We start from the raw sequence: 12,467 nt of genomic DNA on the forward strand, positions 1-12,467 counted from the left end.
GCTATAGATAATGTTGTTGTTAATTATTTATAACATAGTCCTTCATTATCCCTGTGCAGTGTGAGCTGCTGCTTAATTGTATTTAAAAGGCTTTCCAATAGTCACTTATTGTAATTCTCTAACACAAACATCAGGATGTGGAGGCCAACATTATTAACATATATATATTTGTACTCTCTAAATATTGTATTTAGATGCTTCTGATACTGTATAAAGGTTTTAGCTGTCAAAGAAAGGTATCAACATGCAGTCCAAGACATTTCCTAATAAATATATACATTCGTTCAACAAATATAGGTAAACATGCTCAAACATATGCACACATCATTTCATACATAATTACTACTGGGGCGTTGAAGCCACACAATTCCCCTCTTTTACATAAATACTTTATATAAGCAAATTCACTCAGACCATCATTTTTTTGTTTTTAAACGTGTTACGCTCCAATTGATTGCCTCATTTGTGCAATCTAAACAGAGTAAACAGCCTAAAGCGTCGACTCAAAGGAATCCACCATGGTTGCTCTCTGTTTGATCATCACATTCAGACGGATATCCTCCCAATTAGCTGTGCCCAGGCAGAGAGAAAATGCATTATAAGAAGCAGAGGGAATGTATTAAAATTAACTGTTTTAGTTTTGTAATTTTAGTACAGAATGGTATGCTGCTTCAATATTATGTCACATTTTATTGATCGCGATACAACAAATCAGAAAAGAGTGAACAGAAAGCAATGTGAAACCACTCAAATTGTGTCTCAGGTATACTGTAGGCTTATCATCACTTTTGCTATGTCAAAAATGCCAATATTTCTATATGTAAAAAATATTTTAAATGTTTTGAATGTCATGTGTTGCTCCAACAGTCTCCGGTTGTCCTTCTACCACTATAGTGGGGGAAGACAAAATAGTTTTAGTGGCACAGAAGAGTCTTCCCTGATCAATAACCCAGGATTGGCAGGTGTGTGGGTGAGGTGTGGTTGTCTCAGGTCATGAAACACCCACACACAGCGTCTACATGCACAGACACACAGACTGAAGTCCTCTTTTTTTTCTCGACAGGATGATGAAGTGGTGCTCCAGTGCGTGGCCTGCATCCAGAAGGAGAATCGCAAGTTCTGCCTGGCTGCCGAGGGGCTGGGCAACAGGCTGTGTTACCTGGAGCCCACATCTGAGGCCAAGGTATGCACAAATCTTTAATCCTCTTTATCTGAAAAAACATTCAGCAGAACTCAGAAATGCATGTTATTTTGTGTGTGGTCTCTCTCATCTACTTCATTCGATGGGGTTTGTTTTCTCTGCTGTTTTTATAATGAACTATACTGTATGTTCACACACATTGCATATACAGACTGTCATCAAACAAACATCACATAACACATTTTGTAGAAACTAGACAACCATTTTATTCATCCTTGTTTATGTCCGGAAACGATTCAGTGAAGCTTAGCGGAGATGCACAAAAAAACGACAGCTCAGCACGCCATCAAAGGTCCCATCCACCGCAGTCTATTTGATGAGCTTTTCTTTTTAAAAGGTTCAGGAAAGATGTGGCACCTCGGTTGGTCCGCTGTCAGATGATAATTCCCAGAAAGTATGCACCTGGACATGTTTGATGGATTGTTTCATAAACATTGCTGCTGTTGGCTCTAATTGCCCACGGCTTTATTGCAGCAGAGCGGTAGCTGCTGACGCATTTCATAGTTTGTGTGACTAAGTGAAAAGTTTTGATTACGGCCGTTAAGAAACATTTCATTATTTGCCTTTGTAATCAAGAAACTGCACACTTTATTGCATTTTTGTGTAAAAATAGTTTATTCAATTTGTTCAATCTAGAAGCAGGAATATCTGAATGATGATTGGCTGTTGGAGTGGATGTGTTCCCAAGAGACTCTCACCTTGTTGCTCTGCCGCTTATCTGGCATTATTGTTTTTCCATAGCAAAGCCTGTCAACAGCAGGCCTAATGGGCTCTGTCCGCATTGATTGTCTTTTAATCATAATCCATTTGTATTGTCTGAGATTCATTAGGCTCAAGCTATGACACCAGTGTATACATGTGTGAGGTACAGCGAGGTGTTCAGGGGAAAGACACTAAAAATAAGTAGGGATTAAAGATTATTGTTGTCCTGACATCCAGCATGTTCTCTTCTTTCCAACACCACTTCCTGTCCTCCAACAGCACTCATAAAGAGTATGTGTGGGTATGTTGGGGGGGAATTGTGCCCAGAGGGAGGTAAGGCTTTCACCCCATATTGGATGGTAATTACACTTGACAGGTGTGATGGATGTTCTCCCTATCTGGCACTTTGTCTTCATTGCCTGCTTTTTTTTTTTAATAAAAAGGCATCACCCCACCTTTGGGATCAGCGATGGAGAAGTGAAAAAGACCCAAACATGGCAATTAGGAAGCGGGCCTGGACAACTGAATAGGATGCCTCCCTTTTCTTTGTGAACTAGTCTAGTAACGGGGCAAAGAACCAGGACCGCAGGAGGAAGTTGATTTAGAGTTTGCACAGTTTAAATTGCAACATCAATCAGCCTGAAAGAAGCTGCTTGATTTTGATGTACGACCAGCAGGTCTTGCCTGTCAGCGACTCAATATTATGACCACTGGAGGGTTGATTCCCACATACCATAATGGCAGTGTGTTTTTGTTGTGTGTTTTCAAAATGTGAATCAAAACAGATCCAATCACGTACGTCAACTGACCAATAGTAATTTGAAAAATATCAGTTTTGACTCGTATCTTTGCCGCTGCAACTAACAGTTTCAGCAGCTCCTGCAAATAAGCTGTAAAGGAATGGCGAAGTTTGAGGTCACCACCTCAGGCCAATCAGCTTTGGCCCTTTTTCACCCTCTCTCTGAAGAAAGACATAAAGACGACATCCATCCCTGCCCACCATGTAGCTACGCTCTTTCTCTCATCACACTAGTGGTCATAAAGCAAACGTCTGGGCATGGCCGGCATGTTGTAAAGCTGTCTCCCTGCTCCGACTAAGAGGCCATCTTGACAGGGCTGGACACTCATCATCCTCTACAGCTCTTTCGGACCCTCATCTAACTCCATACAAATTGTTACAGACTTGTGTCTGGGGAGAGCAAAGGTCAGCTGTCAGTCACCCAGAAAAATGAGGGTTGGGGATGGATTGCTTTCTAGGGTCCTCATTATGATTTATATATAGTAAAACGTCTAGAGGAGGGACTAGTCTGTGTAGAGGCATCACCAAATGTCCAAACAGCATGCTGAAAATATGTTAGCCTATATTGCATATTGATTGTTGGGGGAGGGTGTGCTAAATGTATTTAGTGGAGACCCAAAAAAAGCTAAAAGGACTGAATATTGGATTTGCATGACTCCAAAGTTTACTCCAAATGTTTTCAGTATCTGACTTTTTGCTAAGCTATGCTAACCATCTTCTAGCTTTTACTTAAACCTGCAAAATATTTTTTTAGCACTAAACAACTGTGGAATTTAGCTTTTCCCTTTGAATGAATCCACAACAGATGCTAAATCAGACAATTAGGTTGAAAACAAATGAATAGTCTTAGTTCATGTCTCAATAGCGATTGTGGAGTGTGCATAATTTGTAGTATGCCAATGAGACTGGAATTACTATTGTTGAAATCCAACACACTGGCATGTGTTGCTATAAATCAAGTCATTTCTGTTTGTTTTCCCTGAAGCGTTTACAGTCTCGCCTGGGGCATCTACTCTACAACTTGACTTAGATTTTAATGATCAGATATGGCTGATTGGCTCAGTGCATACTGCTGGCCATCTAGATTTGTATTGATTGTAAATCTATTGTGGCTTGACCCTGAATCTAGGTTGTGTGAAGTTTGCAAATGAGGTTGGTTGTACCTGAACCAGTTTTTGAAGAGTTTAAGTACTCCGTAAGGAGGACAGTGGGGTTGTTTAGGTTTATACAATTTATCTTGTAGCCGTTCTGCATACTATCTTCATCCCTGCTTCCCTCATTCTGTCAGTGAATCCCCCTCTCCTCTCCTGTCCTGGTTTGGGACACAATTTTAACATCCTATGACCAAGACCTAGCTTATCTTTGAGCAGACTGACCTTAGAGCACATCTATTTTTAAAGTAACCTTTAATGCATATCGCCCGCTTGATTAAGACAAACTCGGTTCAAGTGCGGTAGAAATGCAACAGTCAGCACACATTTTACGAGTGGACATCTAATCAGAATACCCCTGCGGATTCAGGGGGCACTTTTTAAATGTTTCTGGCTATACTGTAAGTGCATGTTTTGTTTATGAAGCAAAAAGTTCTTTACATACTCAATCTGTATCTGATCCTCTAATGCTGCCTCAGTAATGGAGCATGTTGGCCTGATAAATTAGGGTGTTTTCAGAGGCAGCTGCTTTCAAAAGAGTAGTCTTAACTTTTCATTTTACACTTTAGGCCCACTTCAACACATACTGTGCTTACAATGCCCTGTGTTCTATGCAGAGCAAGATCACATACTTGGTCTAGTCAGTAATTAGATGGATAAAATGTTCTTCTTAGGGATTAGTAGATACCAAACACATAAAGATATCTAGCTTCCATTGGTGAGGTGCAGAAACATGAATCCAAATGAATGCTAATGTTCTCTATCTCCTGGATATTTAAATGATAACTGTTTGCTAATATTTTTACCCTATCAATGCATGTTAATTTAAAGCTGTAGTGGGCAATGTTGCATATTAGAAGTCCCAGAGGTTAGCGTGATATAACAGTGTCTATGATTTCAGCATCCAGAAATGGATAAACTGCACACTCCTTGAAACAAAATGCCTTTTTAGAATCTCAATGGATGGTGGATGAAGATGGTGCAATAAAAAGTCCATTATGATTTAAACTACTTAGGCAAATAAGCCCTTCTGGTTGCTGTTTAGAGAAAATATGTGTGTTTTCGCTAGCGGACTTCGTGAATAAACTCTATTACTGTACGTCTTCTAAGTTACTACTGGTGGCTCGTTAAGAATTAGACTGAGATCACAGTTGCATTTTTATAGGTTGTAAAAGCTTCATTCTGCTTGACACTATTGCTATAAACTAACTTTTTAATAAGAGCCCAAGTGAGTTTACAAAGTAAGTTAAATGAGCTTGAAAATGTCTTAATATGTAACCTCTTGTCTGTTGTTGCAGTATGTTCCTCCAGACCTGTGCATCTGCACCTTTGTGCTGGAACAGTCTCTGTCTGTACGGGCGCTACAGGAGATGCTGGCTAAGAGCGGACAGAACAGTGAAGGGGTGAGTGATGGAGAACACACACATGCTGACACACAAACACACACACACCCTCATGTGCTGTATGTCCCACTCTGTTTATACGTTCATAAGACGAGGTTGTAAAACAGTTTATTGTAATGACTGCAGTAAGCTAAGTTGAACACTCTTAACTTGTTCAGTCACTTTAAAGAGATGAATGGGCAAAATAGGCCCATTACAGTGGCCTTGGGACCCTGGCTGCCCAGAGGTTCAGGCCCCAATGAATATTAATGAGGATGAATTGGATGTACTGGAATTACTAGAGCTTTTGCCTCATGTGCTGCATGCACTTTTAACCCATTTAATTAAACTTAAGGCTTGAAGAAAACCAGCTTTTTAAAAATTTTTCCTTTGTAAATTATTAAAGCAAAATGAACAGCTGATAGAAGATTTGCAGTTTTTCATTTAGTTGTGGCTGATTCTGTTATCATCACTCATTATTCATCACTGAATCCCTGCATCTGACGTTGTTATAGTCATCTTCTTGCAGGTGTGTTGGCTTCTCTTCCTCATTGCTGTTACAAATGTGTGTCTCTCCCATCTTTATCTTCTAAATTCTGTGTATAATCTCCATCTCCCTCATGATAGACACGCGGCCCGGACCGATGGGTATGTTCACTACTCATACCATTAGCCTCTCATCCCTAATGCATGATGCTGTAGTTTAGTCTTTTTTCAACTGTCTTCCATAACACATCATCGAAGAACATCAGTCTTTCATCAGGAATCATTAGAAATCAGGGTTTATGCTAACACTAGAGCCCTGCATGGAAGTAACTGATGATGGTATGGATTTGTTGTGTATCCTGGGTGAGAAGAGTTGACAGAGACAAATAGAGGTTCGTATAGACTTCCCAGTAATGTTCCCCACAGCCATCACACAGCTCTTCCCACTGCTGGAGAACTGCAGCGGCTGGATGCTGGATTAGCGTCCGGTTAACGTTAGTCTTACCCTCAGGGGAATTTAGATGGATGCTCATTGCAGTATCATTTGTTTTATTCAAACCCAGCCTCACAGGATAAGCTCTCATTTGTCACAGTATCATTTTTTACCCACTCATTTTTGCTGTATGATATGAGATGCCATGAGTGGATGGAAACAGCTGAGACAGAGATTTCTGCCACTTGAGAGGAAATGATCATGAAGGATTTAATCAAAAAAGCTCTCTACTGACTCAAGTCAGCTTTGGCCATTTCGCCCTTTAATGCTACATGGCTAATGATGGTGAGAATCTCCGTAAATCCTCAGTTGTTGAGGCTCATATTCATTGACTCAACTCCTGAGATAAATGTTAAGGGCTGCGACCAAAGTGGGCTACAGAATGACAGAAATACAAGACCATTGGTTCCACTGCCTCTGTGCAGGTTTTAAGGCTAGCTAGAACGGAATTAGGGGGAAAAGGGTGCTCAAAGTATTAAATGCTCAAAAGGACATGAGTTAGGACATGAGTTAAATGAGAGACAGCCTCATCCCTCATGCATCAGAATCCTTTTAGGACCTTCACATAGCACTTTAAGTCCAACTGAAATTCAACTGCTTGTCTGTTTTAAATCCTCTGTTCTAAGACATCAAAATCCAAATTGAAAAATGTCCATTCATCAGTTATGTCACCTCTCTATCATTGGCAGATACTCACACTGACTAGCAACCAGACAGCAGTCTGATATTCAAGAGCCCCAGACTTTGATCAGCAACCCACAAAAGCTTTTTTATGAGGTGTCCTTCTTATCTTTCTGAACACATGACCTGCACTTTAGCTTGTTGAGTAAGGCCAGCAAGAAAAAGAAAATTTACTGGCGCAAATTACATTGCTAATGTCAGTTTGCAGGCTAGATACCTAATAAGCTGCTCAGCTGCAGCACATTAAACACCTCAAAATGTCGCTTTGGTCCACTTAGATGCTGGTGTGGTTCTTACCCTTCAATACCACTGCTAACAACGTCTGACCAGAACTTTAAGAGCTATACAACTATAACTTTAAGAAATACAATTATTTTTGACTGCAAAAACGCACAACTACATGTGATTTCAGTTGGACTCAAATGCTGTTGTGTTTCCTACTTTCTAGGGTAGTTGAAAGATTTACTCATCTCTGAAATCTTTTTCTAAACCTTTCACACCATTTGTACCTTTTGTAGGACCCTTTGGACTTTAAGGTGGTTTAAAATGACCATTTATATTGTGTTACTTCACTGTTTTCTCTCTACTCACATTTATCTGTTTTCGATATTGTCTTCCTATTCATCACTTTTGCCTGCGCTGAAATGTCACTGGAGGAAGCGCCATTAAAGGGGAAATGGAGGTTGAATACGTCTCGGCTGAGGCTCTGAAATCAATATGTCTTTGAACAGATGGGCTTATCAATGGACAGTGGCTGGAGCAAATCGGTAGTTCAGGCTGTTTATGCCGGAACGCGCTGACTGAGACACAGAGGCGACTGAAGAGGACCTGCCAAGACAACACACTTACAATCGGTGCAAATGCCAACCCCCTTTTAGCTCAGTATCCACCAGTGATCACTTTGTGTGAAGCTTGTCGTTGCTCGTCCAAAAAGCACTGACCTGTTTGATTTGCGTGTCGCTGGTCAAAAGGGCAAATGATGAGATCGGTCAGTCAAGGAGACATAGCTGCCCTGGCGACACCAGGCGTGCTGATGTTTCTCTTCCCCTGCCCTCACTGCCCTCTCTTTGTCTTCTAGCTTTGTGTTAGCTTGTAGCTGCACTTGGCCCTTTCTTCATTGAGTAAAAACACAAGACTGCAGCCACACACATAATGTGCTGCAGGGCTCACACACCAGGAGGCTGCCTCCTGCTAAATGCCATGCCTTTAAATTGTCATGAAGATGTCACTTGTGGTCAAAAGCTGCACAGGAGATACAATACTTGTTTTGTTTTTTCTTGCACCTCTTAGATCCAACCATCTTTTCCCTTTCTGGTTCAGCGAGCTGAGTGTAATACGGTTTTACTCATTTCAGTTCCAAGGTGCATCACATTTTTTCTGGAATGTGTCCCCACATGCAGAAGGTTCTCTTTCTTACTGAAATTAGCCGCTATTTTCCTCAGTGTGCTTCCTATCTGTGTAACGCAGTCCTCAGCCGTGGGATAAGGAAGTGAGAGGAGGGCTTGGGTTTATTGGTTGTGGAGATTGCAGCTGGATGTGCCTCGCCGCATTAAGCTCAGTACCTCAGCCAGCATACAGCAGTATCCAGAAGCACAGAAGAAAGCCTGAAAGCCAGTGCTGCAGTCTGCACGACACAACTGCATCAAATCACAGCATGGCCATTGTGCCAGTAGCCAATCGAGGGGGCTAGAGGGGAAAAAACAAGAGGGAATGAAAAAGAGAGGAGAGAGAGGCTGCACTATACACTGCTATTATTCATGTATCTCTCAGTTCATTATAATAATTCCTTTAGAAAAAAATCTACTTACCTTTGGTAGATTTTAAGTCTTGACTACATATCATTATTGTCCTGCAGTGGTTGTACTTTTGATTTAATTTAGATTTGACTCAAACTTGACTGTTTGACAATGTTTCTCAAATTATTTCTGGATCTTGTGACAATGGCATTACTCTGTGAACTGCCAAGGAATGGGAGTCAACCTGCTTTCCTTGATCCCTCTAAAAAAATATAAAAGGACTTTTTGACATAGTATGCGTCTGGGGACTTCAATAATCTGTACCAAAGACTGAGGACATGGCACATTATTGCTGAATAATGAAACTCTTTCTTACCTTTATGCTTTCTAGAGGCTCATAAGGAAGGTGAGTAACACGGGAGACGCTTTGCCAAAGAAAAACGTCAAATACCCTTTTTTACCCCCTTTGCATCTCTAACTGTAGAGACACCATTTTCCCCTTCTGCATCCCAACCCAACCCCACAAGCATCGGAGCCATTCCCTGCTAATGCTTTTCACCTTGCATCGGACACTGACAGTAGTTGTGCATCCTTCCCACATTCCTGTCGTCAGAGTGGTGGAAAGATGACCCTGTATCCTGTTCCCTCATGGATACAGGACCCAGAAACACCATCGCCCGTGACAAGTCAGATTTGCATGTCTTCATTGACGAGATGGGTTGGCATAACCCTCCCCAGGAGATATGTGCTCCCCTCAAGCTTGAGGTCATCATCGCTGGCGAGAAGGTCCTCACTGAGGTCAACATTCAGTGCCAGAGGTCGGGTGTAGATGGAAGCAGTTGGAGGGAGACCACTGGGGCTGTTCTGTCAGGGGCTGGAGCTGACATGTAACTACGTATTTGTGTGTATTTTGTGCGTTTGAATCATATCTTTAGGCAGCGCAAAGCGGAGGACACAAGACTCTTCTGTACGGACACGCCATCCTCCTTCGGCATTCCTTCAGCTCTATGGTAAGAGTTTGCACACAACTGATGTCAGAATACTGACAGACAAAGCTGACTTCTCCTGCTATCAGAGCAGGAACTACATGTACCAGGATGCATTGTGCCCAGGATCTTTGTCCCAATATCCTCTACACTCATATTTCCCATTTTCACAGTTGAAAAGATAGTTAGTGTAAACTGAAACTATTTTTTTTTTTTTTACCTACAATTTATATACCATCAACTCTGATTACATGTCCACATGAAAGGTGGAGAATTTCCCCTTTAAGTATATGGCAGGCACATAAACATGTGAGCAAGGTCTTCTGCAGAGGTGTATGTGTGTGTGACAGCTCTGTCCTGTGTGCTTTGTTGAACACAGTACCTGGCCTGTTTGAAGACATCAAGGTCTCAGACAGATAAGCTGTCCTTTGACGTCGGTCTGCAGGAGGATTCAACAGGTAAAAGAAAAGCCCTGTACATTTTGCTTTTATCTATCCCACTGGCTCCTTTCTGTCCCTGTCTCTGTTCTCTGTCTCACTGTTTGCTTCTTTCGCTTTATCTATGTCTCTCGGCTGTCTGCAACCCCCCCCCCCTCCGCACCTTATTTGTTTATAAGCGTCTTTTCTCAGTAAATATTCCCTGTGGAGTACTGTAAACATACAAATGCATTACTTTTGTCAGTGCTGATTACATTTCTGCTGCACATTTGCATCATTATTTATTCCATACAGTGCATAGGATCAGCAGTCACCTCAATACGACTTAAAAAGATTGTTGCCATGGTGCATCTACATTTGTTCAAGCTCTCATTTCTGCCTACCCTCGGCTCATCGCATTATTAGTAATTGCAGATGACATTGGGGCAATGGCAATGTGGTGCTCTCAAAGATGTTCACTATATCAGGTTGTTTATATTACAATATGGAGACTGTGTGTGTGTGTGTGTGTGTGTGTGTGTGTGTGTGTGTGTGTGTGTGTGTGTGTGTGTGTGTGTGTGTGTGTCATTGTAGGTGAAGCCTGTTGGTGGACCATCCACCCTGCCTCCAAACAGAGATCAGAAGGGGAGAAAGTGCGGATTGGGGATGACCTTATTCTCGTCAGTGTGTCCTCGGAGCGTTACCTTGTAAGTGAATCGTTTGCTGTTTGATCCTAGAGCTAGTGTTTGTGTGTGTGTGTGTGTGTGTGTGTGTGTGTGTGTGTGTGTGTGTGTGTGTGTGTGTGTGTGTGTGTGTGTGTGTGTGTGTGTGTGTGTGTGTGTGTGTGTGCATAATATAGATGTCTTAGTAGGAAGGCATCAAGTCTTCTTCCCCTGATGTGACAACATTTCAGATTATCCTAATCCTGTTACTACTTGCTGCACTGTCGTCGTGACCTCTCTCCTGCGGGAGGCTTTTAACGTTAAAAGCAACAACTTTTACATCCTGGATGATTGCACGGCTGCTCACAATGACATTTTATTGGAACTTGAAATGTCTTGTTGGTTGGATTTACCATTTCTTCAGAATGCTGTCAGTGCCATTTCAAAGGACTCACTCTTTTTTGTCTTTTGTTTTCATCCTCGTCACATCCCCTCACTATCAATACAGATTATGTTCCTCTTGCACTGCTGAACTGACCTTTTCAGCAGTAACCTTCTTCTTTCTGTTACTAATGTAGTGCCCGGTTAAAACGTGCCTTTGGAACAGGCACATTGTTTGCGTTTTCTTATGTACTGCTCAGCCAAAAATCGACACTGCGCTCCCTTAAAGTCCTGAACAATAATCCTGCTAGGACATAACCGCGTCCCATAGCATAGAGTTTACGCATCTTTTGCTAACTCTTGGGCGCTAGGATGTTTGAAGGAACAATACAGCTCATTCCAGCGTTGCATTGCTCATGTTTGAAATGTTTGAGTTAGCTAAAATGTCATGTCTCCGGACTCTCTTTCCTCATCTGTTCTTGTACCGTAGCCAGCGATGAAGAGAGAGATGTACCCAGCATGCTGGTTCTCTCAACTACATTTCACCCTACTAAAATATATGTGCTGTAGATTTCAAAAGCTTGCACCCTTCATTGCACTTCCTTGATCCTCAGTAGTACACCTGACAAGTCTGAAGTCAATTGGATGAAGGATTGCCGAGAGAATTGAAGGGAAGACTTACCAACAGTCAGAGTGATTCCATTTTATCAAGATGCCTCCCTGCCCTCTATGCTTCGATCAAAGCCCTGTGCGACCCTTGGAAAAATGTCCCCTGAGACCCATGAAGTTGGTGACAGCTGCCAGGCTGTGTTTACCCCCCCCCCCCATGGCGACAAGGGCGCGGCCAGATGACCACTATAGTCTTACTGTCACCAATATCTATCTGTCACCCACACAGTCGGGACAGAACCTCAAGGCTGCGAGGGGCTCCGGAGAGAGAGGATCATCAGGACACAGCTGCCATCAAAGTAGATTTTGGACACACAAAAACTGGGAAAATACACCCTTGTATAGTCACACACACACACACACACACACACACACACACACACACACACATACAGGGCGACTGTGGCTGTGAGGGAGTGACTCCCTCACAGCCACAGTCGCCCTGTATGTGTGTGTGTGTGTGTGTGTGTGTGTGTGTGTGTGTGTGTGTGACTATACAAGGGTGTATTTTCCCAGTTNAGCTCCTCATATCTGTTCAGAAACTAGACAAAAGTTAAACAAGTACAAACCACAGACTGCCTGTGTCATGGTGAATACAGTCGCTGGTTTATTTATGTCTGTATAGGCCGTTGTTGTGAGTGTGGACGGTCGGAGCATATACAACGTTAGCTTAGCCGATCTCCATTCAGAAAACACGCATTTTAAAAGGTTTTTCGCCTGCC

The 12,467-nt window shown here is 42.2% G+C and overlaps 1 long non-coding RNA gene across 1 annotated transcript; it reads left to right on the forward strand.

Moving 5' to 3' along the window:
* Positions 1-1,132: 1,132 nt before the first annotated feature.
* On the forward strand, positions 1,133-9,641 carry LOC104950583 (uncharacterized). The gene is made up of 3 exons (XR_798935.1): positions 1,133-1,183; positions 5,152-5,256; positions 9,567-9,641. It is a non-coding gene; the product is annotated as an uncharacterized lncRNA (long non-coding RNA).
* The last annotated feature ends 2,826 nt before the right edge of the window (positions 9,642-12,467 follow it).

Source organism: Notothenia coriiceps, unplaced genomic scaffold, assembly GCF_000735185.1.
Source record: "Notothenia coriiceps isolate Sejong01 unplaced genomic scaffold, NC01 NC01_scaffold00017851, whole genome shotgun sequence".
NCBI classification, from domain to species: Eukaryota; Metazoa; Chordata; class Actinopteri; order Perciformes; family Nototheniidae; genus Notothenia; species Notothenia coriiceps.